The following is a 24,816-nucleotide window of genomic DNA, read 5'->3' on the forward strand; positions in this document are numbered from 1 at the left end:
CCTTAGTTAGAGACAGTGCCAGGGCCTGAGTTACGACTAGCCTTATGGCCTTTGTTAGGTACAGGGTCAGAGACGGAGCTAGGAGTTTTTTCAGGGTCTGAGTTCGGTGTAGTGTCAGGGCCTGAGTTAGGACACGTCTCCAGGCCTTAGTTAGGGAGAGTTTCACAGCCTCGGGAGTAATTTCAGGGCCTTATTTAGGGACAGCATCAGGGATTTAGTTAGCATGAGAGGAGCCGTTCCTGCTAGAACCTTGAAAGCCGACACACGCAAATGCAAAAGAGAACCATGCACGCTGCTATGAAGGAATATTCCACAGCAGTTGAGTACATTTTCTTTAAGGTTAACAAGAGTTTAAAAATTATTTATTTAAGAAAACAATATTCACGAGTTGAAAGAATTTCATCCTAAAGAATCTCTTTAGCTAAACTGGACATTCGTTAAGCACAAGGTTAGGTTAAGTTCTAGGGCTAGTGTCAGTTAATGACCTAGGGTTGGTGTCAAGGCCTCAGTTACATAGAGAATCCGGGCCTAATTTATGGCCTTTGTCAAGGTTTCTGGTAGGGACAGCGTCAGAGCCTGACATAGGGAGATCTTGAGGGCCTGGGTGAGGCCTTCCGTGAGCCCCCTGGCTGCAGACACTGTCAGGGCATGACTTAGGGGCAGCATCAGAGCCTTTGTTGGGTCAGCATTCAGGTCATAGTGAAAGACATGAGCAGGGCTTGAGTGAGTCACAGAATCAAGGCCTCGGTTATGGAAAGTTTTCAGGGCCTGAGTTAGGCAGAGCCTCAGGTATTCACTTAAAGACACTAACAGAGCTTTCTTTGGGACAGTGTCAGGATCGTGGATACAAGTGCGTCAGAATGTCAGCTCAGGAAAGTGTCTGGATTTTAGTTATGGATTGCACCAGGTCCCATGTGAGGGACAGATTCCGGGCCTTAGTGAGAGGTCGTGTCAAGGCCTTAGGTAGGATTAGTCAGGGCCTTAGTTACGGAGAATATTAGGGTTTCATTTAGGATAAGATGCAGGGCATGAGCTTGGGACAGAGTCAGGTTCCGGGCCAGGGATAGTGTCAGGAAACGACCAAGGGAAAGCGTTAAAACCTTAGTTATTGAGAGCATCGGGGCCTTACTTAGGACCAGAGTCAGTCCCTAAATCACGACCACTGCCAGAGCTTCGTATACGGACAGCATCAGAGCCTAACTAAGGTACAGCCCAAGTGCCTAAGTGAGGCCTATCTTTAGGATCTGACTTAGGGAAAGTGTCAGGGCATGACTTATGAGCAGCATAAAGGCCTCTGTGGGATCAGCGTTAGGCTCTTCATTAAAGATATTATCAGGGCCTCTGTTAAGGAGAGCCTCAGGCCCTCATTTATGGACAGCATCAAGGATTAATTTGGGCCAGTTTCAGGACCTTGGTAAGACCTGGGTCAGGATATTATCAGGACTTTAGATATTGCCGGCAGCTGGGCCTTAGTTAGAGACAGTGCCAGGGCCTGAGTTACGACTAGCCTTATGGCCTTTGTTAGGTACAGGGTCAGAGACGGAGCTAGGAGTTTTTTCAGGGTCTGAGTTCGGTGTAGTGTCAGGGCCTGAGTTAGGACACGTCTCCAGGCCTTAGTTAGGGAGAGTTTCACAGCCTCGGGAGTAATTTCAGGGCCTTATTTAGGGACAGCATCAGGGATTTAGTTAGCATGAGAGGAGCCATTCCTGCTAGCACCTTGAAAGCCGACACACGCAAATGCAAAAGAGAACCATGCACGCTGCTATGCAGGAATATTCCACAGCAGTTGAGTAAATTTTCTTTAAGGTTAACAAGAGTTTAAAAATTATTTTTTTAAGAAAACAATATTCACGAGTTGAAAGAATTTCATCCTAAAGAATCTCTTTAGCTAAACTGGACATTCGTTAAGGACAAGGTTAGGTTAAAGTCTAGGGCTAGTGTCAGTTAATGACCTAGGGTTGGTGTCAAGGCCTCAGTTACATAGAGCATCCGAGCCTAATTTATGACCTTTGTCAAGGTTTCTGGTAGGGACAGCGTCAGAGCCTGACATAGGGAGATCTTGAGGGCCTGGGTGAGGCCTTCCGTGAGCCCCCTGGCTGCAGACACTGTCAGGGCATGACTTAGGGGCAGCATCAGAGCCTTTGTTGGGTCAGCATTCAGGTCATAGTGAAAGACATGAGCAGGGCTTGAGTGAGTCACAGAATCAAGGCCTCGGTTATGGAAAGCTTTCAGGGCCTGAGTTAGGCAGAGCCTCAGGTATTCACTTAAAGACACTAACAGGGCTTTCTTTGGGATAGTGTCAGGATCGTGGATACAAGTGCGTCAGAATATCAGCTCAGGAAAGTGTCTGGATTTTAGTTATGGATTGCAACAGGTCCCATGTTAGGGACAGATTCCGGGCCTTAGTGAGGGAGAGTTGTCAAGACCTTAGTTACTGAGAGCGTCAGGGTCTTCTTTAGAAGCAATGTCAGGGCTTCAGGTAAAAACAGCATCACGGACTGGCTTGGGGCGAGTGACACGGCCTGAGGGAGGCCTAGCGTCAGTCCCTTAGCTGGGGACACTGTCAGGGCATGACACAGGAGCAGCATCAGTGCCGTCGTTGGATCAGCATTATGGTCTTCGTTCAAGACATGATCAGGCCTTCTCTTAGGGACAGCGTCAGGGCTTACTTAGGGACATTTTCAGGACCTTGGTAAGTGATGGGTTGGTAAATTAGCTCAGGAGAGTGTGAGGGCTTTAGATATTGAGGGCAACAGGGCCCTAGTCAGGGACAGTGTCAGGCCCTGACTTAGGACGAACATCCAGGCCTTCGTTAGTGACAGTGTCACGGCGTTGGGACTCAATTCAGGTCCTGACGTCGGCACAGCATAATTGCTTCAGTTAGCATAAGAGGCAAGACATTAGCTAGGTAGAGGGTGCGGGTAAAGTCTAGGGATCGTGTCAGCAAATGACCTAGGGATAGCGTCAAGGCCTCACCAGCATCAGGGCCGGAAGTAGGGCGAGCAACATGGCCTGAGTGAGACCCAGCGTCAGGCCCCCTAGCTGGAGGCACTGTCAGGGCGTTTCCTGGGAGCAGCAGCAGGGCCTTTGTTGGGTCAGCATTCGCATCATAATGAAAGACATCAACAGGGCCTGAGTGAGTCACAGAATCAAAGCCTCAGTTAGGGAAAGCTTCAGGGCCTGAGTTTGGCACAGCCTCAGCTCTTACTTCAGGAAAGCCACAGGGCTTTCTTTGGGACAGGGTCAGGACCCTGGTTAGAAATGTGTCAGGATATTAGCTCAGGAGAGTGTCCGGATTGTAGTTGTTGATTGTAGCACGTCCCATGTTAGGGACAAATTGCACGCCTTAGTGAGAGATAGTGTCAAGGACTTAGTTAGGATTAGTCAGGGCCTTAGTTATGGAGAGTATTAGGGTTTAAGTTAGGCTAAGATGCAGGGCATCAGCTTGGGACAGAGTGACGTTCCGAGCCAGGGATAGTGTGAGGAAATGACGTAGGGTTGCTGTCAAGACCTTAGTTACTTAGAGCATCAGGGCCTAATTGAGGAGCTGTGTCAGGGCTTCGTGTAGGGAAAGCATCAGAACCTCACTTAGGGAGAACGTCTAGGCCTGAGTGAAGCCAAGCGTCAGCGCCCTAGTTGGTGATAAAAATCAGGGCATGACGGAGGAGCAGCATCAGGGCCTTTGTTGGTTCAGCATCCGGGTCATAGTGAAAGACATGAGCAGGTCCTGAGTGAGTCACAGAATCAAGGCCTCAGGTAGGGAAAGCTTCAGGGCCTGAGTTAGGCAGAGCCTCAGGTATTCCCTTAAGGACAGTAACAGGGCTTTCTTTGGGACAGTGTCAGGATCGTGGATACAAGTGCGTCAGAATGTCAGCTCAGGAAAGTGTCTGGATTTTAGTTATGGATTGCACCAGGTCCCATGTGAGGGACAGATTCCGGGCCTTAGTGAGAGGTCGTGTCAAGGCCTTAGGTAGGATTAGTCAGGGCCTTAGTTACGGAGAATATTAGGGTTTCATTTAGGATAAGATGCAGGGCATGAGCTTGGGACAGAGTCAGGTTCCGGGCCAGGGATAGTGTCAGGAAACGACCAAGGGAAAGCGTTAAAACCTTAGTTATTGAGAGCATCGGGGCCTTACTTAGGACCAGAGTCAGTCCCTAAATCACGACCACTGCCAGAGCTTCATATACGGACAGCATCAGAGCCTAACTAAGGTACAGCCCAAGTGCCTAAGTGAGGCCTATCTTTAGGATCTGACTTAGGGAAAGTGTCAGGGCATGACTTATGAGCAGCATAAAGGCCTCTGTGGGATCAGCGTTAGGGTCTTCATTAAAGATATTATCAGGGCCTCTGTTAAGGAGAGCCTCAGGCCCTCATTTATGGACAGCATCAAGGATTAATTTGGGCCAGTTTCAGGACCTTGGTAAGACCTGGGTCAGGATATTATCAGGACTTTAGATATTGCCGGCAGCTGGGCCTTAGTTAGAGACAGTGCCAGGGCCTGAGTTACGACTAGCCTTATGGCCTTTGTTAGGTACAGGGTCAGAGACGGAGCTAGGAGTTTTTTCAGGGTCTGAGTTCGGTGTAGTGTCAGGGCCTGAGTTAGGACACGTCTCCAGGCCTTAGTTAGGGAGAGTTTCACAGCCTCGGGAGTAATTTCAGGGCCTTATTTAGGGACAGCATCAGGGATTTAGTTAGCATGAGAGGAGCCATTCCTGCTAGCACCTTGAAAGCCGACACACGCAAATGCAAAAGAGAATCATGCACGCTGCTATGAAGGAATATTCCACAGCAGTTGAGTACATTTTCTTTAAGGTTAACAAGAGTTTAAAAATTATTTTTTTAAGAAAACAATATTCACGAGTTGAAAGAATTTCATCCTAAAGAATCTCTTTAGCTAAACTGGACATTCGTTAAGGACAAGGTTAGGTTAAGGTCTAGGGCTAGTGTCAGTTAATGACCTAGGGTTGGTGTCAAGGCCTCAGTTACATAGAGAATCCGGGCCTAATTTATGGCCTTTGTCAAGGTGTCTGGTAGGGACAGCGTCAGAGCCTGACATAGGGAGATCTTGAGGGCCTGGGTGAGGCCTTCCATGAGCCCCCTGGCTGCAGACACTGTCAGGTTATGACTTAGGGGCAGCATCAGAGCCTTTGTTGGGTCAGCATTCAGGTCATAGTGAAAGACATGAGCAGGGCTTGAGTGAGTCACAGAATCAAGGCCTCGGTTATGGAAAGCTTTCAGGGCCTGAGTTAGGCAGAGCCTCAGGTATTCACTTAAAGACACTAACAGGGCTTTCTTTGGGACAGTGTCAGGATCGTGGATACAAGTGCGTCAGAATGTCAGCTCAGGAAAGTGTCTGGATTTTAGTTATGGATTGCACCAGGTCCCATGTTAGGGACAGATTCCAGGCCTTATTGAGAGGTCGTGTCAAGGCCTTAGGTAGGATTAGTCAGGGCCTTAGTTACGGAGAATATTAGGGTTTCATTTAGGATAAGATGCAGGGCATGAGCTTGGGACAGAGTCAGGTTCCGGGCCAGGGATAGTGTCAGGAAACGACCAAGGGAAAGCGTTAAAACCTTAGTTATTGAGAGCATCGGGGCCTTACTTAGGACCAGAGTCAGTCCCTAAATCACGACCACTGCCAGAGCTTCGTATACGGACAGCATCAGAGCCTAACTAAGGTACAGCCCAAGTGCCTAAGTGAGGCCTATCTTTAGGATCTGACTTAGGGAAAGTGTCAGGGCATGACTTATGAGCAGCATAAAGGCCTCTGTGGGATCAGCGTTAGGCTCTTCATTAAAGATATTATCAGGGCCTCTGTTAAGGAGAGCCTCAGGCCCTCATTTATGGACAGCATCAAGGATTAATTTGGGCCAGTTTCAGGACCTTGGTAAGACCTGGGTCAGGATATTAGCTCAGGATACTATCAGGACTTTAGATATTGCCGGCAGCTGGGCCTTAGTTAGAGACAGTGCCAGGGCCTGAGTTACGACTAGCCTTATGGCCTTTGTTAGGTACAGGGTCAGAGACCGAGCTAGGAGTTTTTTCAGGGTCTGAGTTCGGTGTAGTGTCAGAACCTGAGTTAGGACACGTTTCCAGGCCTTAGTTAGGGAGAGTTTCATAGCCTCGGGAGTAATTTCAGGGCCTTATTTAGGGACAGCATCAGGGATTCAGTTTGCATGAGAGGAGCCGTTCCTGCTAGAACCTTGAAAGCCGACACACGCAAATGCAAAAGAGAACCATGCACGCTGCTATGAAGGAATATTCCACAGCAGTTGAGTACATTTTCTTTAAGGTTAACAAGAGTTTAAAAATTATTTTTTTAAGAAAACAATATTCACGAGTTGAAAGAATTTCATCCTAAAGAATCTCTTTAGCTAAACTGGACATTCGTTAAGGACAAGGTTAGGTTAAAGTCTAGGGCTAGTGTCAGTTAATGACCTAGGGTTGGTGTCAAGGCCTCAGTTACATAGAGCATCCGAGCCTAATTTATGACCTTTGTCAAGGTTTCTGGTAGGGACAGCGTCAGAGCCTGACATAGGGAGATCTTGAGGGCCTGGGTGAGGCCTTCCGTGAGCCCCCTGGCTGCAGACACTGTCAGGGCATGACTTAGGGGCAGCATCAGAGCCTTTGTTGGGTCAGCATTCAGGTCATAGTGAAAGACATGAGCAGGGCTTGAGTGAGTCACAGAATCAAGGCCTCGGTTATGGAAAGCTTTCAGGGCCTGAGTTAGGCAGAGCCTCAGGTATTCACTTAAAGACACTAACAGGGCTTTCTTTGGGATAGTGTCAGGATCGTGGATACAAGTGCGTCAGAATGTCAGCTCAGGAAAGTGTCTGGATTTTAGTTATGGATTGCAACAGGTCCCATGTTAGGGACAGATTCCGGGCCTTAGTGAGGGAGAGTTGTCAAGACCTTAGTTACTGAGAGCGTCAGGGTCTTCTTTAGAAGCAATGTCAGGGCTTCAGGTAAAAACAGCATCACGGACTGGCTTGGGGCGAGTGACACGGCCTGAGGGAGGCCTAGCGTCAGTCCCTTAGCTGGGGACACTGTCAGGGCATGACACAGGAGCAGCATCAGTGCCGTCGTTGGATCAGCATTATGGTCTTCGTTCAAGACATGATCAGGCCTTCTCTTAGGGACAGCGTCAGGGCTTACTTAGGGACATTTTCAGGACCTTGGTAAGTGATGGGTTGGTAAATTAGCTCAGGAGAGTGTGAGGGCTTTAGATATTGAGGGCAACAGGGCCCTAGTCAGGGACAGTGTCAGGCCCTGACTTAGGACGAACATCCAGGCCTTCGTTAGTGACAGTGTCACGGCGTTGGGACTCAATTCAGGTCCTGACGTCGGCACAGCATAAGAGCTTCAGTTAGCATAAGAGGCAAGACATTAGCTAGGTAGAGGGTGCGGGTAAAGTCTAGGGATCGTGTCAGCAAATGACCTAGGGATAGCGTCAAGGCCTCACCAGCATCAGGGCCGGAAGTAGGGCGAGCAACATGGCCTGAGTGAGACCCAGCGTCAGGCCCCCTAGCTGGAGGCACTGTCAGGGCGTTTCCTGGGAGCAGCAGCAGGGCCTTTGTTGGGTCAGCATTCGCATCATAATGAAAGACATCAACAGGGCCTGAGTGAGTCACAGAATCAAAGCCTCAGTTAGGGAAAGCTTCAGGGCCTGAGTTTGGCACAGCCTCAGCTCTTACTTCAGGAAAGCCACAGGGCTTTCTTTGGGACAGGGTCAGGACCCTGGTTAGAAATGTGTCAGGATATTAGCTCAGGAGAGTGTCCGGATTGTAGTTGTTGATTGTAGCACGTCCCATGTTAGGGACAAATTGCACGCCTTAGTGAGAGATAGTGTCAAGGACTTAGTTAGGATTAGTCAGGGCCTTAGTTATGGAGAGTATTAGGGTTTAAGTTAGGCTAAGATGCAGGGCATCAGCTTGGGACAGAGTGACGTTCCGAGCCAGGGATAGTGTGAGGAAATGACGTAGGGTTGCTGTCAAGACCTTAGTTACTTAGAGCATCAGGGCCTAATTGAGGAGCTGTGTCAGGGCTTCGTGTAGGGAAAGCATCAGAACCTCACTTAGGGAGAACGTCTAGGCCTGAGTGAAGCCAAGCGTCAGCGCCCTAGTTGGTGATAAAAATCAGGGCATGACGGAGGAGCAGCATCAGGGCCTTTGTTGGTTCAGCATCCGGGTCATAGTGAAAGACATGAGCAGGTCCTGAGTGAGTCACAGAATCAAGGCCTCAGGTAGGGAAAGCTTCAGGGCCTGAGTTAGGCAGAGCCTCAGGTATTCCCTTAAGGACAGTAACAGGGCTTTCTTTGGGACAGTGTCAGGATCGTGGATACAAGTGCGTCAGAATGTCAGCTCAGGAAAGTGTCTGGATTTTAGTTATGGATTGCACCAGGTCCCATGTGAGGGACAGATTCCGGGCCTTAGTGAGAGGTCGTGTCAAGGCCTTAGGTAGGATTAGTCAGGGCCTTAGTTACGGAGAATATTAGGGTTTCATTTAGGATAAGATGCAGGGCATGAGCTTGGGACAGAGTCAGGTTCCGGGCCAGGGATAGTGTCAGGAAACGACCAAGGGAAAGCGTTAAAACCTTAGTTATTGAGAGCATCGGGGCCTTACTTAGGACCAGAGTCAGTCCCTAAATCACGACCACTGCCAGAGCTTCATATACGGACAGCATCAGAGCCTAACTAAGGTACAGCCCAAGTGCCTAAGTGAGGCCTATCTTTAGGATCTGACTTAGGGAAAGTGTCAGGGCATGACTTATGAGCAGCATAAAGGCCTCTGTGGGATCAGCGTTAGGGTCTTCATTAAAGATATTATCAGGGCCTCTGTTAAGGAGAGCCTCAGGCCCTCATTTATGGACAGCATCAAGGATTAATTTGGGCCAGTTTCAGGACCTTGGTAAGACCTGGGTCAGGATATTATCAGGACTTTAGATATTGCCGGCAGCTGGGCCTTAGTTAGAGACAGTGCCAGGGCCTGAGTTACGACTAGCCTTATGGCCTTTGTTAGGTACAGGGTCAGAGACGGAGCTAGGAGTTTTTTCAGGGTCTGAGTTCGGTGTAGTGTCAGGGCCTGAGTTAGGACACGTCTCCAGGCCTTAGTTAGGGAGAGTTTCACAGCCTCGGGAGTAATTTCAGGGCCTTATTTAGGGACAGCATCAGGGATTTAGTTAGCATGAGAGGAGCCATTCCTGCTAGCACCTTGAAAGCCGACACACGCAAATGCAAAAGAGAATCATGCACGCTGCTATGAAGGAATATTCCACAGCAGTTGAGTACATTTTCTTTAAGGTTAACAAGAGTTTAAAAATTATTTTTTTAAGAAAACAATATTCACGAGTTGAAAGAATTTCATCCTAAAGAATCTCTTTAGCTAAACTGGACATTCGTTAAGGACAAGGTTAGGTTAAGGTCTAGGGCTAGTGTCAGTTAATGACCTAGGGTTGGTGTCAAGGCCTCAGTTACATAGAGAATCCGGGCCTAATTTATGGCCTTTGTCAAGGTGTCTGGTAGGGACAGCGTCAGAGCCTGACATAGGGAGATCTTGAGGGCCTGGGTGAGGCCTTCCGTGAGCCCCCTGGCTGCAGACACTGTCAGGGCATGACTTAGGGGCAGCATCAGAGCCTTTGTTGGGTCAGCATTCAGGTCATAGTGAAAGACATGAGCAGGGCTTGAGTGAGTCACAGAATCAAGGCCTCGGTTATGGAAAGCTTTCAGGGCCTGAGTTAGGCAGAGCCTCAGGTATTCACTTAAAGACACTAACAGGGCTTTCTTTGGGATAGTGTCAGGATCGTGGATACAAGTGCGTCAGAATGTCAGCTCAGGAAAGTGTCTGGATTTTAGTTATGGATTGCAACAGGTCCCATGTTAGGGACAGATTCTGGGCCTTAGTGAGGGAGAGTTGTCAAGACCTTAGTTACTGAGAGCGTCAGGGTCTTCTTTAGAAGCAATGTCAGGGCTTCAGGTAAAAACAGCATCACGGACTGGCTTGGGGCGAGTGACACGGCCTGAGGGAGGCCTAGCGTCAGTCCCTTAGCTGGGGACACTGTCAGGGCATGACACAGGAGCAGCATCAGTGCCGTCGTTGGATCAGCATTATGGTCTTCGTTCAAGACATGATCAGGCCTTCTCTTAGGGACAGCGTCAGGGCTTACTTAGGGACATTTTCAGGACCTTGGTAAGTGATGGGTTGGTAAATTAGCTCAGGAGAGTGTGAGGGCTTTAGATATTGAGGGCAACAGGGCCCTAGTCAGGGACAGTGTCAGGCCCTGACTTAGGACGAACATCCAGGCCTTCGTTAGTGACAGTGTCACGGCGTTGGGACTCAATTCAGGTCCTGACGTCGGCACAGCATAAGAGCTTCAGTTAGCATAAGAGGCAAGACATTAGCTAGGTAGAGGGTGCGGGTAAAGTCTAGGGATCGTGTCAGCAAATGACCTAGGGATAGCGTCAAGGCCTCACCAGCATCAGGGCCGGAAGTAGGGCGAGCAACATGGCCTGAGTGAGACCCAGCGTCAGGCCCCCTAGCTGGAGGCACTGTCAGGGCGTTTCCTGGGAGCAGCAGCAGGGCCTTTGTTGGGTCAGCATTCGCATCATAATGAAAGACATCAACAGGGCCTGAGTGAGTCACAGAATCAAAGCCTCAGTTAGGGAAAGCTTCAGGGCCTGAGTTTGGCACAGCCTCAGCTCTTACTTCAGGAAAGCCACAGGGCTTTCTTTGGGACAGGGTCAGGACCCTGGTTAGAAATGTGTCAGGATATTAGCTCAGGAGAGTGTCCGGATTGTAGTTGTTGATTGTAGCACGTCCCATGTTAGGGACAAATTGCACGCCTTAGTGAGAGATAGTGTCAAGGACTTAGTTAGGATTAGTCAGGGCCTTAGTTATGGAGAGTATTAGGGTTTAAGTTAGGCTAAGATGCAGGGCATCAGCTTGGGACAGAGTGACGTTCCGAGCCAGGGATAGTGTGAGGAAATGACGTAGGGTTGCTGTCAAGACCTTAGTTACTTAGAGCATCAGGGCCTAATTGAGGAGCTGTGTCAGGGCTTCGTGTAGGGAAAGCATCAGAACCTCACTTAGGGAGAACGTCTAGGCCTGAGTGAAGCCAAGCGTCAGCGCCCTAGTTGGTGATAAAAATCAGGGCATGACGGAGGAGCAGCATCAGGGCCTTTGTTGGTTCAGCATCCGGGTCATAGTGAAAGACATGAGCAGGTCCTGAGTGAGTCACAGAATCAAGGCCTCAGGTAGGGAAAGCTTCAGGGCCTGAGTTAGGCAGAGCCTCAGGTATTCCCTTAAGGACAGTAACAGGGCTTTCTTTGGGACAGTGTCAGGATCGTGGATACAAGTGCGTCAGAATGTCAGCTCAGGAAAGTGTCTGGATTTTAGTTATGGATTGCACCAGGTCCCATGTGAGGGACAGATTCCGGGCCTTAGTGAGAGGTCGTGTCAAGGCCTTAGGTAGGATTAGTCAGGGCCTTAGTTACGGAGAATATTAGGGTTTCATTTAGGATAAGATGCAGGGCATGAGCTTGGGACAGAGTCAGGTTCCGGGCCAGGGATAGTGTCAGGAAACGACCAAGGGAAAGCGTTAAAACCTTAGTTATTGAGAGCATCGGGGCCTTACTTAGGACCAGAGTCAGTCCCTAAATCACGACCACTGCCAGAGCTTCATATACGGACAGCATCAGAGCCTAACTAAGGTACAGCCCAAGTGCCTAAGTGAGGCCTATCTTTAGGATCTGACTTAGGGAAAGTGTCAGGGCATGACTTATGAGCAGCATAAAGGCCTCTGTGGGATCAGCGTTAGGGTCTTCATTAAAGATATTATCAGGGCCTCTGTTAAGGAGAGCCTCAGGCCCTCATTTATGGACAGCATCAAGGATTAATTTGGGCCAGTTTCAGGACCTTGGTAAGACCTGGGTCAGGATATTATCAGGACTTTAGATATTGCCGGCAGCTGGGCCTTAGTTAGAGACAGTGCCAGGGCCTGAGTTACGACTAGCCTTATGGCCTTTGTTAGGTACAGGGTCAGAGACGGAGCTAGGAGTTTTTTCAGGGTCTGAGTTCGGTGTAGTGTCAGGGCCTGAGTTAGGACACGTCTCCAGGCCTTAGTTAGGGAGAGTTTCACAGCCTCGGGAGTAATTTCAGGGCCTTATTTAGGGACAGCATCAGGGATTTAGTTAGCATGAGAGGAGCCATTCCTGCTAGCACCTTGAAAGCCGACACACGCAAATGCAAAAGAGAATCATGCACGCTGCTATGAAGGAATATTCCACAGCAGTTGAGTACATTTTCTTTAAGGTTAACAAGAGTTTAAAAATTATTTTTTTAAGAAAACAATATTCACGAGTTGAAAGAATTTCATCCTAAAGAATCTCTTTAGCTAAACTGGACATTCGTTAAGGACAAGGTTAGGTTAAGGTCTAGGGCTAGTGTCAGTTAATGACCTAGGGTTGGTGTCAAGGCCTCAGTTACATAGAGAATCCGGGCCTAATTTATGGCCTTTGTCAAGGTGTCTGGTAGGGACAGCGTCAGAGCCTGACATAGGGAGATCTTGAGGGCCTGGGTGAGGCCTTCCATGAGCCCCCTGGCTGCAGACACTGTCAGGTTATGACTTAGGGGCAGCATCAGAGCCTTTGTTGGGTCAGCATTCAGGTCATAGTGAAAGACATGAGCAGGGCTTGAGTGAGTCACAGAATCAAGGCCTCGGTTATGGAAAGCTTTCAGGGCCTGAGTTAGGCAGAGCCTCAGGTATTCACTTAAAGACACTAACAGGGCTTTCTTTGGGACAGTGTCAGGATCGTGGATACAAGTGCGTCAGAATGTCAGCTCAGGAAAGTGTCTGGATTTTAGTTATGGATTGCACCAGGTCCCATGTTAGGGACAGATTCCAGGCCTTATTGAGAGGTCGTGTCAAGGCCTTAGGTAGGATTAGTCAGGGCCTTAGTTACGGAGAATATTAGGGTTTCATTTAGGATAAGATGCAGGGCATGAGCTTGGGACAGAGTCAGGTTCCGGGCCAGGGATAGTGTCAGGAAACGACCAAGGGAAAGCGTTAAAACCTTAGTTATTGAGAGCATCGGGGCCTTACTTAGGACCAGAGTCAGTCCCTAAATCACGACCACTGCCAGAGCTTCGTATACGGACAGCATCAGAGCCTAACTAAGGTACAGCCCAAGTGCCTAAGTGAGGCCTATCTTTAGGATCTGACTTAGGGAAAGTGTCAGGGCATGACTTATGAGCAGCATAAAGGCCTCTGTGGGATCAGCGTTAGGGTCTTCATTAAAGATATTATCAGGGCCTCTGTTAAGGAGAGCCTCAGGCCCTCATTTATGGACAGCATCAAGGATTAATTTGGGCCAGTTTCAGGACCTTGGTAAGACCTGGGTCAGGATATTAGCTCAGGATACTATCAGGACTTTAGATATTGCCGGCAGCTGGGCCTTAGTTAGAGACAGTGCCAGGGCCTGAGTTACGACTAGCCTTATGGCCTTTGTTAGGTACAGGGTCAGAGACCGAGCTAGGAGTTTTTTCAGGGTCTGAGTTCGGTGTAGTGTCAGAACCTGAGTTAGGACACGTTTCCAGGCCTTAGTTAGGGAGAGTTTCATAGCCTCGGGAGTAATTTCAGGGCCTTATTTAGGGACAGCATCAGGGATTCAGTTTGCATGAGAGGAGCCGTTCCTGCTAGAACCTTGAAAGCCGACACACGCAAATGCAAAAGAGAACCATGCACGCTGCTATGAAGGAATATTCCACAGCAGTTGAGTACATTTTCTTTAAGGTTAACAAGAGTTTAAAAATTATTTTTTTAAGAAAACAATATTCACGAGTTGAAAGAATTTCATCCTAAAGAATCTCTTTAGCTAAACTGGACATTCGTTAAGGACAAGGTTAGGTTAAAGTCTAGGGCTAGTGTCAGTTAATGACCTAGGGTTGGTGTCAAGGCCTCAGTTACATAGAGCATCCGAGCCTAATTTATGACCTTTGTCAAGGTTTCTGGTAGGGACAGCGTCAGAGCCTGACATAGGGAGATCTTGAGGGCCTGGGTGAGGCCTTCCGTGAGCCCCCTGGCTGCAGACACTGTCAGGGCATGACTTAGGGGCAGCATCAGAGCCTTTGTTGGGTCAGCATTCAGGTCATAGTGAAAGACATGAGCAGGGCTTGAGTGAGTCACAGAATCAAGGCCTCGGTTATGGAAAGCTTTCAGGGCCTGAGTTAGGCAGAGCCTCAGGTATTCACTTAAAGACACTAACAGGGCTTTCTTTGGGATAGTGTCAGGATCGTGGATACAAGTGCGTCAGAATATCAGCTCAGGAAAGTGTCTGGATTTTAGTTATGGATTGCAACAGGTCCCATGTTAGGGACAGATTCCGGGCCTTAGTGAGGGAGAGTTGTCAAGACCTTAGTTACTGAGAGCGTCAGGGTCTTCTTTAGAAGCAATGTCAGGGCTTCAGGTAAAAACAGCATCACGGACTGGCTTGGGGCGAGTGACACGGCCTGAGGGAGGCCTAGCGTCAGTCCCTTAGCTGGGGACACTGTCAGGGCATGACACAGGAGCAGCATCAGTGCCGTCGTTGGATCAGCATTATGGTCTTCGTTCAAGACATGATCAGGCCTTCTCTTAGGGACAGCGTCAGGGCTTACTTAGGGACATTTTCAGGACCTTGGTAAGTGATGGGTTGGTAAATTAGCTCAGGAGAGTGTGAGGGCTTTAGATATTGAGGGCAACAGGGCCCTAGTCAGGGACAGTGTCAGGCCCTGACTTAGGACGAACATCCAGGCCTTCGTTAGTGACAGTGTCACGGCGTTGGGACTCAATTCAGGTCCTGACGTCGGCACAGCATAAGAGCTTCAGTTAGCATAAGAGGCAAGACATTAGCTAGGTAGAGGGTGCGGGTAAAGTCTAGGGATCGTGTCAGCAAATGACCTAGGGATAGCGTCAAGGCCTCACCAGCATCAGGGCCGGAAGTAGGGCGAGCAACATGGCCTGAGTGAGACCCAGCGTCAGGCCCCCTAGCTGGAGGCACTGTCAGGGCGTTTCCTGGGAGCAGCAGCAGGGCCTTTGTTGGGTCAGCATTCGCATCATAATGAAAGACATCAACAGGGCCTGAGTGAGTCACAGAATCAAAGCCTCAGTTAGGGAAAGCTTCAGGGCCTGAGTTTGGCACAGCCTCAGCTCTTACTTCAGGAAAGCCACAGGGCTTTCTTTGGGACAGGGTCAGGACCCTGGTTAGAAATGTGTCAGGATATTAGCTCAGGAGAGTGTCCGGATTGTAGTTGTTGATTGTAGCACGTCCCATGTTAGGGACAAATTGCACGCCTTAGTGAGAGATAGTGTCAAGGACTTAGTTAGGATTAGTCAGGGCCTTAGTTATGGAGAGTATTAGGGTTTAAGTTAGGCTAAGATGCAGGGCATCAGCTTGGGACAGAGTGACGTTCCGAGCCAGGGATAGTGTGAGGAAATGACGTAGGGTTGCTGTCAAGACCTTAGTTACTTAGAGCATCAGGGCCTAATTGAGGAGCTGTGTCAGGGCTTCGTGTAGGGAAAGCATCAGAACCTCACTTAGGGAGAACGTCTAGGCCTGAGTGAAGCCAAGCGTCAGCGCCCTAGTTGGTGATAAAAATCAGGGCATGACGGAGGAGCAGCATCAGGGCCTTTGTTGGTTCAGCATCCGGGTCATAGTGAAAGACATGAGCAGGTCCTGAGTGAGTCACAGAATCAAGGCCTCAGGTAGGGAAAGCTTCAGGGCCTGAGTTAGGCAGAGCCTCAGGTATTCCCTTAAGGACAGTAACAGGGCTTTCTTTGGGACAGTGTCAGGATCGTGGATACAAGTGCGTCAGAATGTCAGCTCAGGAAAGTGTCTGGATTTTAGTTATGGATTGCACCAGGTCCCATGTGAGGGACAGATTCCGGGCCTTAGTGAGAGGTCGTGTCAAGGCCTTAGGTAGGATTAGTCAGGGCCTTAGTTACGGAGAATATTAGGGTTTCATTTAGGATAAGATGCAGGGCATGAGCTTGGGACAGAGTCAGGTTCCGGGCCAGGGATAGTGTCAGGAAACGACCAAGGGAAAGCGTTAAAACCTTAGTTATTGAGAGCATCGGGGCCTTACTTAGGACCAGAGTCAGTCCCTAAATCACGACCACTGCCAGAGCTTCATATACGGACAGCATCAGAGCCTAACTAAGGTACAGCCCAAGTGCCTAAGTGAGGCCTATCTTTAGGATCTGACTTAGGGAAAGTGTCAGGGCATGACTTATGAGCAGCATAAAGGCCTCTGTGGGATCAGCGTTAGGCTCTTCATTAAAGATATTATCAGGGCCTCTGTTAAGGAGAGCCTCAGGCCCTCATTTATGGACAGCATCAAGGATTAATTTGGGCCAGTTTCAGGACCTTGGTAAGACCTGGGTCAGGATATTAGCTCAGGATACTATCAGGACTTTAGATATTGCCGGCAGCTGGGCCTTAGTTAGAGACAGTGCCAGGGCCTGAGTTACGACTAGCCTTATGGCCTTTGTTAGGTACAGGGTCAGAGACGGAGCTAGGAGTTTTTTCAGGGTCTGAGTTCGGTGTAGTGTCAGGGCCTGAGTTAGGACACGTCTCCAGGCCTTAGTTAGGGAGAGTTTCACAGCCTCGGGAGTAATTTCAGGGCCTTATTTAGGGACAGCATCAGGGATTTAGTTAGCATGAGAGGAGCCATTCCTGCTAGCACCTTGAAAGCCGACACACGCAAATGCAAAAGAGAACCATGCACGCTGCTATGCAGGAATATTCCACCGCAGTTGAGTACATTTTCTTTAAGGTTAACAAGAGTTTAAAAATTATTTTTTTAAGAAAACAATATTCACGAGTTGAAAGAATTTCATCCTAAAGAATCTCTTTAGCTAAACTGGACATTCGTTAAGGACAAGGTTAGGTTAAGGTCTAGGGCTAGTGTCAGTTAATGACCTAGGGTTGGTGTCAAGGCCTCAGTTACATAGAGAATCCGGGCCTAATTTATGGCCTTTGTCAAGGTGTCTGGTAGGGACAGCATCAGAGCCTGACATAGGGAGATCTTGAGGGCCTGGGTGAGGCCTTCCGTGAGCCCCCTGGCTGCAGACACTGTCAGGGCATGACTTAGGGGCAGCATCAGAGCCTTTGTTGGGTCAGCATTCAGGTCATAGTGAAAGACATGAGCAGGGCTTGAGTGAGTCACAGAATCAAGGCCTCGATTATGGAAAGCTTTCAGGGCCTGAGTTAGGCAGAGCCTCAGGTATTCACTTAAAGACACTAACAGGGCTTTCTTTGGGACAGTGTCAGGATCGTGGATACAAGTGCGTCAGAATGTCAGCTCAGGAAAGTGTCTGGATTTTAGTTATGGATTGCACCAGGTCCCATGTGAGGGACAGATTCCAGGCCTTATTGAGAGGTCGTGTCAAGGCCTTAGGTAGGATTAGTCAGGGCCTTAGTTACGGAGAATATTAGGGTTTCATTTAGGATAAGATGCAGGGCATGAGCTTGGGACAGAGTCAGGTTCCGGGCCAGGGATAGTGTCAGGAAACGACCAAGGGAAAGCGTTAAAACCTTAGTTATTGAGAGCATCGGGGCCTTACTTAGGACCAGAGTCAGTCCCTAAATCACGACCACTGCCAGAGCTTCGTATACGGACAGCATCAGAGCCTAACTAAGGTACAGCCCAAGTGCCTAAGTGAGGCCTATCTTTAGGATCTGACTTAGGGAAAGTGTCAGGGCATGACTTATGAGCAGCATAAAGGCCTCTGTGGGATCAGCGTTAGGCTCTTCATTAAAGATATTATCAGGGCCTCTGTTAAGGAGAGCCTCAGGCCCTCATTTATGGACAGCATCAAGGATTAATTTGGGCCAGTTTCAGGACCTTGGTAAGACCTGGGTCAGGATATTAGCTCAGGATACTATCAGGACTTTAGATATTGCCGGCAGCTGGGCCTTAGTTAGAGACAGTGCCAGGGCCTGAGTTACGACTAGCCTTATGGCCTTTGTTAGGTACAGGGTCAGAGACCGAGCTAGGAGTTTTTTCAGGGTCTGAGTTCGGTGTAGTGTCAGGGCCTGAGTTAGGACACGTCTCCAGGCCTTAGTTAGGGAGAGTTTCACAGCCTCGGGAGTAATTTCAGGGCCTTATTTAGGGACAGCATCAGGGATTTAGTTAGCATGAGAGGAGCCATTCCTGCTAGCACCTTGAAAGCCGACACACGCAAATGCAAAAGAGAACCATGCACGCTGCTATGAAGGAATATTCCACAGCAGTTGAGTACATTTTCTTTAAGGTTAACAAGAGTTTAAAAATTATTTTTTTAAGCAAACAATATTCACGAGTTGAAAGAATTTCATCCTAAAGAATCTCTTTAGCTAAACTGGACATTCGTTAAGGACAAGGTTAGGTTAAGGTCTAGGGCTAGTGTCAGTTAATGACCTAGGGTTGGTGTCAAGGCCTCAGTTACATAGAGAATCCGGGCCTAATTTATGGCCTTTGTCAAGGTGTCTGGTAGGGACAGCATCAGAGCCTGACATAGGGAGATCTTGAGGGCCTGGGTGAGGCCTTCCGTGAGCCCCCTGGCTGCAGACACTGTCAGGGCATGACTTAGGGGCAGCATCAGAGCCTTTGTTGGGTCAGCATTCAGGTCATAGTGAAAGACATGAGCAGGGCTTGAGTGAGTCACAGAATCAAGGCCTCGGTTATGGAAAGTTTTCAGGGCCTGAGTTAGGCAGAGCCTTAGGTATTCCCTTAAGGACAGTAACAGGGCTTTCTTTGGGACAGTGTCAGGATCATGGATACAAGTGCGTGAGAATGTCAGCTCAGGAAAGTGTCTGGATTTTAGTTATGGATTGCACCAGGTCCCATGTGAGGGACAGATTCCGGGCCTTAGTGAGAGGTCGTGTCAAGGCCTTAGGTAGGATTAGTCAGGGCCTTAGTTACGGAGAATATTAGGGTTTCATTTAGGATAAGATGCAGGGCATGAGCTTGGGACAGAGTCAGGTTCCGGGCCAGGGATAGTGTCAGGAAACGACCAAGGGAAAGCGTTAAAACCTTAGTTATTGAGAGCATCGGGGCCTTACTTAGGACCAGAGTCAGTCCCTAAATCACGACCACTGCCAGAGCTTCATATACGGACAGCATCAGAGCCTAACTAAGGTACAGCCCAAGTGCCTAAGTGAGGCCTATCTTTAGGATCTGACTTAGGGAAAGTGTCAGGGCATGACTTATGAGCAGCATAAAGGCCTCTGTGGGATCAGCGTTAGGGTCTTCATTAAAGATATTATCAGGGCCTCTGTTAAGGAGAGCCTCAGGCCCTCATTTATGGACAGCATCAAGGATTAATTTGGGCCAGTTTCAGGACCTTGGTAAGACCTGGGTCAGGATATTAGCTCAGGATACTATCAGGACTTTAGATATTGCCAGCAGCTGGGCCTTAGTTAGAGACAGTGCCAGGGCCTGAGTTACGACTAGCCTTATGGCCTTTGTTAGGTACAGGGTCAGAGACGGAGCTAGGAGTTTTTTCAGGGTCTGAGTTCGGTGTAGTGTCAGGGCCTGAGTTAGGACACGTCTCCAGGCCTTAGTTAGGGAGAGTTTCACAGCCTCGGGAGTAATTTCAGGGCCTTATTTAGGGACAGCATCAGGGATTTAGTTAGCATGAGAGGAGCCATTCCTGCTAGCACCTTGAAAGCCGACACACGCAAATGCAAAAGAGAACCATGCACGCTGCTATGAAGGAATATTCCACAGCAGTTGAGTACATTTTCTTTAAGGTTAACAAGAGTTTAAAAATTATTTTTTTAAGCAAACAATATTCACCAGTTGAAAGAATTTCATCCTAAAGAATCTCTTTAGCTAAACTGGACATTCGTTAAGGACAAGGTTAGGTTAAGGTCTAGGGCTAGTGTCAGTTAATGACCTAGGGTTGGTGTCAAGGCCTCAGTTACATAGAGAATCCGGGCCTAATTTATGGCCTTTGTCAAGGTGTCTGGTAGGGACAGCGTCAGAGCCTGACATAGGGAGATCTTGAGGGCCTGGGTGAGGCCTTCCGTGAGCCCCCTGGCTGCAGACACTGTCAGGGCATGACTTAGGGGCAGCATCAGAGCCTTTGTTGGGTCAGCATTCAGGTCATAGTGAAAGACATGAGCAGGGCTTGAGTGAGTCACAGAATCAAGGCCTCGGTTATGGAAAGCTTTCAGGGCCTGAGTTAGGCAGAGCCTCAGGTATTCCCTTAAGGACACTAACAGGGCTTTCTTTGGGACAGTGTCAGGATCGTGGATACAAGTGCGTCAGAATGTCAGCTCAGGAAAGTGTCTGGATTTTAGTTATGGATTGCACCAGGTCCCATGTGAGGGACAGATTCCGGGCCTTAGTGAGAGGTCGTGTCAAGGCCTTAGGTAGGATTAGTCAGGGCCTTAGTTACGGAGAATATTAGGGTTTCATTTAGGATAAGATGCAGGGCATGAGCTTGGGACAGAGTCAGGTTCCGGGCCAGGGATAGTGTCAGGAAACGACCAAGGGAAAGCGTTAAAACCTTAGTTATTGAGAGCATCGGGGCCTTACTTAGGACCTGAGTCAGTCCCTAAATCACGACCACTGCCAGAGCTTCATATACGGACAGCATCAGAGCCTAACTAAGGTACAGCCCAAGTGCCTAAGTGAGGCCTATCTTTAGGATCTGACTTAGGGAAAGTGTCAGGGCATGACTTATGAGCAGCATAAAGGCCTCTGTGGGATCAGCGTTAGGGTCTTCATTAAAGATATTATCAGGGCCTCTGTTAAGGAGAGCCTCAGGCCCTCATTTATGGACAGCATCAAGGATTAATTTGGGCCAGTTTCAGGACCTTGGTAAGACCTGGGTCAGGATATTAGCTCAGGATACTATCAGGACTTTAGATATTGCCGGCAGCTGGGCCTTAGTTAGAGACAGTGCCAGGGCCTGAGTTACGACTAGCCTTATGGCCTTTGTTAGGTACAGGGTCAGAGACGGAGCTAGGAGTTTTTTCAGGGTCTGAGTTCGGTGTAGTGTCAGGGCCTGAGTTAGGACACGTCTCCAGGCCTTAGTTAGGGAGAGTTTCACAGCCTCGGGAGTAATTTCAGGGCCTTATTTAGGGACAGCATCAGGGATTTAGTTAGCATGAGAGGAGCCATTCCTGCTAGCACCTTGAAAGCCGACACACGCAAATGCAAAAGAGAACCATGCACGCTGCTATGAAGGAATATTCCACAGCAGTTGAGTACATTTTCTTTAAGGTTAACAAGAGTTTAAAAATTATTTTTTTAAGAAAACAATATTCACGAGTTGAAAGAATTTCATCCTAAAGAATCTCTTTAGCTAAACTGGACATTCGTTAAGGACAAGGTTAGGTTAAGGTCTAGGGCTAGTGTCAGTTAATGACCTAGGGTTGGTGTCAAGGCCTCAGTTACATAGAGAATCCGGGCCTAATTTATGGCCTTTGTCAAGGTGTCTGGTAGGGACAGCGTCAGAGCCTGACATAGGGAGATCTTGAGGGCCTGGGTGAGGCCTTCCATGAGCCCCCTGTCTGCAGACACTGTCAGGTTATGACTTAGGGGCCGCATCAGAGCCTTTGTTGGGTCAGCATTCAGGTCATAGTGAAAGACATGAGCAGGGCTTGAGTGAGTCACAGAATCAAGGCCTCGGTTATGGAAAGCTTTCAGGGCCTGAGTTAGGCAGATCCTCAGGTATTCACTTAAATACACTAACAGGGCTTTCTTTGGGACAGTGTCAGGATCGTGGATACAAGTGCGTCAGAATGTCAGCTCAGGAAAGTGTCTGGATTTTAGTTATGGATTGCACCAGGTCCCATGTTAGGGACAGATTCCAGGCCTTATTGAGAGGTCGTGTCAAGGCCTTAGGTAGGATTAGTCAGGGCCTTAGTTACGGAGAATATTAGGGTTTCATTTAGGATAAGATGCAGGGCATGAGCTTGGGACAGAGTCAGGTTCCGGGCCAGGGATAGTGTCAGGAAACGACCAAGGGAAAGCGTTAAAACCTTAGTTATTGAGAGCATCGGGGCCTTACTTAGGACCAGAGTCAGTCCCTAAATCACGACCACTGCCAGAGCTTCGTATGCGGACAGCATCAGAGCCTAACTAAGGTACAGCCCAAGTGCCTAAGTGAGGCCTATCTTTAGGATCTGACTTAGGGAAAGTGTCAGGGCATGACTTATGAGCAGCATAAAGGCCTCTGTGGGATCAGCGTTAGGGTCTTCATTAAAGATATTATCAGGGCCTCTGTTAAGGAGAGCCTCAGGCCCTCATTTATGGACAGCATCAAGGATTAATTTGGGCCAGTTTCAGGACCTTGGTAAGACCTGGGTCAGGATATTATCAGGACTTTAGATATTGCCGGCAGCTGGGCCTTAGTTAGAGACAGTGCCAGGGCCTGAGTTACGACTAGCCTTATGGCCTTTGTTAGGTACAGGGTCAGAGACCGAGCTAGGAGTTTTTTCAGGGTCTGAGTTCGGTGTAGTGTCAGAACCTGAGTTAGGACACGTCTCCAGGCCTTAGTTAGGGAGAGTTTCATAGCCTCGGGAGTAATTTCAGGGCCTTATTTAGGGACAGCATCAGGGATTCAGTTTGCATGAGAGGAGCCGTTCCTGCTAGAACCTTGAAAGCCGACACACGCAAATGCAAAAGAGAACCATGCACGCTGCTATGCAGGAATATTCCACAGCAGTTGAGTACATTTTCTTTAAGGTTAACAAGAGTTTAAAAATTATTTTTTTAAGAAAACAATATTCACGAGTTGAAAGAATTTCATCCTAAAGAATCTCTTTAGCTAAACTGGACATTCGTTAAGGACAAGGTTAGGTTAAAGTCTAGGGCTAGTGTCAGTTAATGACCTAGGGTTGGTGTCAAGGCCTCAGTTACATAGAGCATCCGAGCCTAATTTATGGCCTTTGTCAAGGTGTCTGGTAGGGACAGCGTCAGAGCCTGACATAGGGAGACCTTGAGGGCCTGGGTGAGGCCTTCCATGAGCCCCCTGGCTGCAGACACTGTCAGGGCATGACTTAGGGGCAGCATCAGAGCCTTTGTTGGGTCAGCATTCAGGTCATAGTGAAAGACATGAGCAGGGCTTGAGTGAGTCACAGAATCAAGGCCTCGGTTATGGAAAGCTTTCAGGGCCTGAGTTAGGCAGAGCCTCAGGTATTCACTTAAAGACACTAACAGGGCTTTCTTTGGGATAGTGTCAGGATCGTGGATACAAGTGCGTCAGAATATCAGCTCAGGAAAGTGTCTGGATTTTAGTTATGGATTGCAACAGGTCCCATGTTAGGGACAGATTCCGGGCCTTAGTGAGGGAGAGTTGTCAAGACCTTAGTTACTGAGAGCGTCAGGGTCTTCTTTAGAAGCAATGTCAGGGCTTCAGGTAAAAACAGCATCACGGACTGGCTTGGGGCGAGTGACACGGCCTGAGGGAGGCCTAGCGTCAGTCCCTTAGCTGGGGACACTGTCAGGGCATGACACAGGAGCAGCATCAGTGCCGTCGTTGGATCAGCATTATGGTCTTCGTTCAAGACATGATCAGGCCTTCTCTTAGGGACAGCGTCAGGGCTTACTTAGGGACATTTTCAGGACCTTGGTAAGTGATGGGTTGGTAAATTAGCTCAGGAGAGTGTGAGGGCTTTAGATATTGAGGGCAACAGGGCCCTAGTCAGGGACAGTGTCAGGCCCTGACTTAGGACGAACATCCAGGCCTTCGTTAGTGACAGTGTCACGGCGTTGGGACTCAATTCAGGTCCTGACGTCGGCACAGCATAAGAGCTTCAGTTAGCATAAGAGGCAAGACATTAGCTAGGTAGAGGGTGCGGGTAAAGTCTAGGGATCGTGTCAGCAAATGACCTAGGGATAGCGTCAAGGCCTCACCAGCATCAGGGCCGGAAGTAGGGCGAGCAACATGGCCTGAGTGAGACCCAGCGTCAGGCCCCCTAGCTGGAGGCACTGTCAGGGCGTTTCCTGGGAGCAGCAGCAGGGCCTTTGTTGGGTCAGCATTCGCATCATAATGAAAGACATCAACAGGGCCTGAGTGAGTCACAGAATCAAAGCCTCAGTTAGGGAAAGCTTCAGGGCCTGAGTTTGGCACAGCCTCAGCTCTTACTTCAGGAAAGCCACAGGGCTTTCTTTGGGACAGGGTCAGGACCCTGGTTAGAAATGTGTCAGGATATTAGCTCAGGAGAGTGTCCGGATTGTAGTTGTTGATTGTAGCACGTCCCATGTTAGGGACAAATTGCACGCCTTAGTGAGAGATAGTGTCAAGGACTTAGTTAGGATTAGTCAGGGCCTTAGTTATGGAGAGTATTAGGGTTTAAGTTAGGCTAAGATGCAGGGCATCAGCTTGGGACAGAGTGACGTTCCGAGCCAGGGATAGTGTGAGGAAATGACGTAGGGTTGCTGTCAAGACCTTAGTTACTTAGAGCATCAGGGCCTAATTGAGGAGCTGTGTCAGGGCTTCGTGTAGGGAAAGCATCAGAACCTCACTTAGGGAGAACGTCTAGGCCTGAGTGAAGCCAAGCGTCAGCGCCCTAGTTGGTGATAAAAATCAGGGCATGACGGAGGAGCAGCATCAGGGCCTTTGTTGGTTCAGCATCCGGGTCATAGTGAAAGACATGAGCAGGTCCTGAGTGAGTCACAGAATCAAGGCCTCAGGTAGGGAAAGCTTCAGGGCCTGAGTTAGGCAGAGCCTCAGGTATTCCCTTAAGGACAGTAACAGGGCTTTCTTTGGGACAGTGTCAGGATCGTGGATACAAGTGCGTCAGAATGTCAGCTCAGGAAAGTGTCTGGATTTTAGTTATGGATTG

The sequence above is a fragment of the Kogia breviceps genome, chromosome 6, assembly GCF_026419965.1.
Source record: "Kogia breviceps isolate mKogBre1 chromosome 6, mKogBre1 haplotype 1, whole genome shotgun sequence".
Lineage (NCBI taxonomy): Eukaryota > Metazoa > Chordata > Mammalia > Artiodactyla > Physeteridae > Kogia > Kogia breviceps.